Here is a 2,694-nt window from a genome sequence, read left to right as displayed (position 1 = left end):
GACCGATACGGAAAAAGTTTCCTCTTAGCGGTGGGGCTTAGAAAAATGTTCGTCCAACGTCCGACGGAGTAGTACATCCGTCCATTATTTGCTAATAACTCGGTAAATAATAGTAGTAGCGAGTTTGGGGTCATGATATATATTGTTAGAAACCGTCTATATTACAGTGATATCACGTCGAAAATCGTCTAGGACCGATACGGAAAAAGTTTCCTCTTAGCGGTGGGGCTTAGAAAAATGTTCGTCCAACGTCCGACGGAGTAGTACATCCGTCCATTATTAGCTAATAACTCGGTAAATAATAGTAGTAGCGAGTTTGGTGTTATGATATATATTGTTAGAAACCGTCTATATTACAGTGATATCACATCGAAACTCGCCTAGGACCGATACGGAAAAAGTTTCCTCTTAGCGGTGGGGCTTAGAAAAATGTTCGTCCAACGTCCGACGGAGTAGTACATCCGTCCATTATTAGCTAATAACTCGGTAAATAATAGTAGTAGCGAGTTTGGTGTTATGATATATATTGTTAGAAACCGTCTATATTGCAGTGATATCACGTCGAAAATCGTCTAGGACCGATACGGAAAAAGTTTCCTCTTAGCGGTGGGGCTTAGAAAAATGTTCGTCCAACGTCCGACGGAGTAGTACATCCGTCAATTATTTGCTAATAACTCGGTAAATAATAGTAGTAGCGAGTTTGGTGTCATGATATATATTGTTAGAAACCGTCTATATTACAGTGATATCACGTCGAAAATCGTCTAGGACCGATACGGAAAAAGTTTCCTCTTAGCGGTGGGGCTTAGAAAAATGTTCGTCCAACGTCCGACGGAGTAGTACATCCGTCCATTATTTGCTAATAACTCGGTAAATAATAGTAGTAGCGAGTTTGGTGTCTTGATATATATTGTTAGAAACCGTCTATATTACAGTGATATCACGTCGAAAATCGTCTAGGACCGATACGGAAAAAGTTCTCTCTTAGCTGTGGGACTTAGAAAAATTTCCAGAGTTTTGTCGACGGAGTAGTACATCCGTCCATTATTTGCTAATAACTCGGTAAATAATAGTAGTAGCGAGTTTGTTGTTATGTTATATATTGTTAGAAACCGTCTATATTACAGTGATATCACGTCGAAAATCGTCTAGGACCGATACGGAAAAAGTTTCCTCTTAGCGGTGGGACTTAGAAAAATTTTCGTCCAACGTCCGACGGAGTAGTACATCCGTCCATTATTTGTTAATAACTCGGTAAATAATAGTAGTAGCGAGTTTGGTGTCATGATATATATTGTTAGAAACCGTCTATATTACAGTGATATCACGTCGAAAATCGTCTAGGACCGATACGGAAAAAGTTTCCTCTTAGCGGTGGGACTTAGAAAAATTTCCAGAGTTTTGTCGACGGAGTAGTACATCCGTCCATTATTTGCTAATAACTCGGTAAATAATAGTAGTAGCGAGTTTGGTGTTATGATATATATTGTTAGAAACCGTCTATATTACAGTGATATCACGTCGAAACTCGCCTAGGACCGATACGGAAAAAGTTTCCTCTTAGCGGTGGGGCTTAGAAAAGTGTTCGTCCAACGTCCAACGGAGTAGTACATCCGTCCATTATTAGCTAATAACTCGGTAAATAATAGTAGTAGCGAGTTTGGTGTCATGATATATATTGTTAGAAACCGTCTATATTACAGTGATATCACGTCGAAAATCGTCTAGGACCGATACGGAAAAAGTTTCCTCTTAGCGGTGGGGCTTAGAAAAATGTTCGTCCAACGTCCGACGGAGTAGTACATCCGTCCATTATTTGCTAATAACTCGGTAAATAATAGTAGTAGCGAGTTTGGGGTCATGATATATATTGTTAGAAACCGTCTATATTACAGTGATATCACGTCGAAAATCGTCTAGGACCGATACGGAAAAAGTTTCCTCTTAGCGGTGGGGCTTAGAAAAATGTTCGTCCAACGTCCGACGGAGTAGTACATCCGTCCATTATTAGCTAATAACTCGGTAAATAATAGTAGTAGCGAGTTTGGTGTTATGATATATATTGTTAGAAACCGTCTATATTACAGTGATATCACATCGAAACTCGCCTAGGACCGATACGGAAAAAGTTTCCTCTTAGCGGTGGGGCTTAGAAAAATGTTCGTCCAACGTCCGACGGAGTAGTACATCCGTCCATTATTAGCTAATAACTCGGTAAATAATAGTAGTAGCGAGTTTGGTGTTATGATATATATTGTTAGAAACCGTCTATATTACAGTGATATCACGTCGAAAATCGTCTAGGACCGATACGGAAAAAGTTTCCTCTTAGCGGTGGGGCTTAGAAAAATGTTCGTCCAACGTCCGACGGAGTAGTACATCCGTCAATTATTTGCTAATAACTCGGTAAATAATAGTAGTAGCGAGTTTGGTGTCATGATATATATTGTTAGAAACCGTCTATATTACAGTGATATCACGTCGAAAATCGTCTAGGACCGATACGGAAAAAGTTTCCTCTTAGCGGTGGGGCTTAGAAAAATGTTCGTCCAACGTCCGACGGAGTAGTACATCCGTCCATTATTTGCTAATAACTCGGTAAATAATAGTAGTAGCGAGTTTGGTGTCATGATATATATTGTTAGAAACCGTCTATATTACAGTGATATCACGTCGAAAATCGTCTAGGACCGA

The sequence above is a fragment of the Halictus rubicundus genome, unplaced genomic scaffold, assembly GCF_050948215.1.
Source record: "Halictus rubicundus isolate RS-2024b unplaced genomic scaffold, iyHalRubi1_principal scaffold0138, whole genome shotgun sequence".
In the NCBI taxonomy this organism is placed as follows: domain Eukaryota; kingdom Metazoa; phylum Arthropoda; class Insecta; order Hymenoptera; family Halictidae; genus Halictus; species Halictus rubicundus.
The sequence above is the reverse complement of the archived record's forward strand: the minus strand, read 5'-3'. Positions refer to the sequence as shown.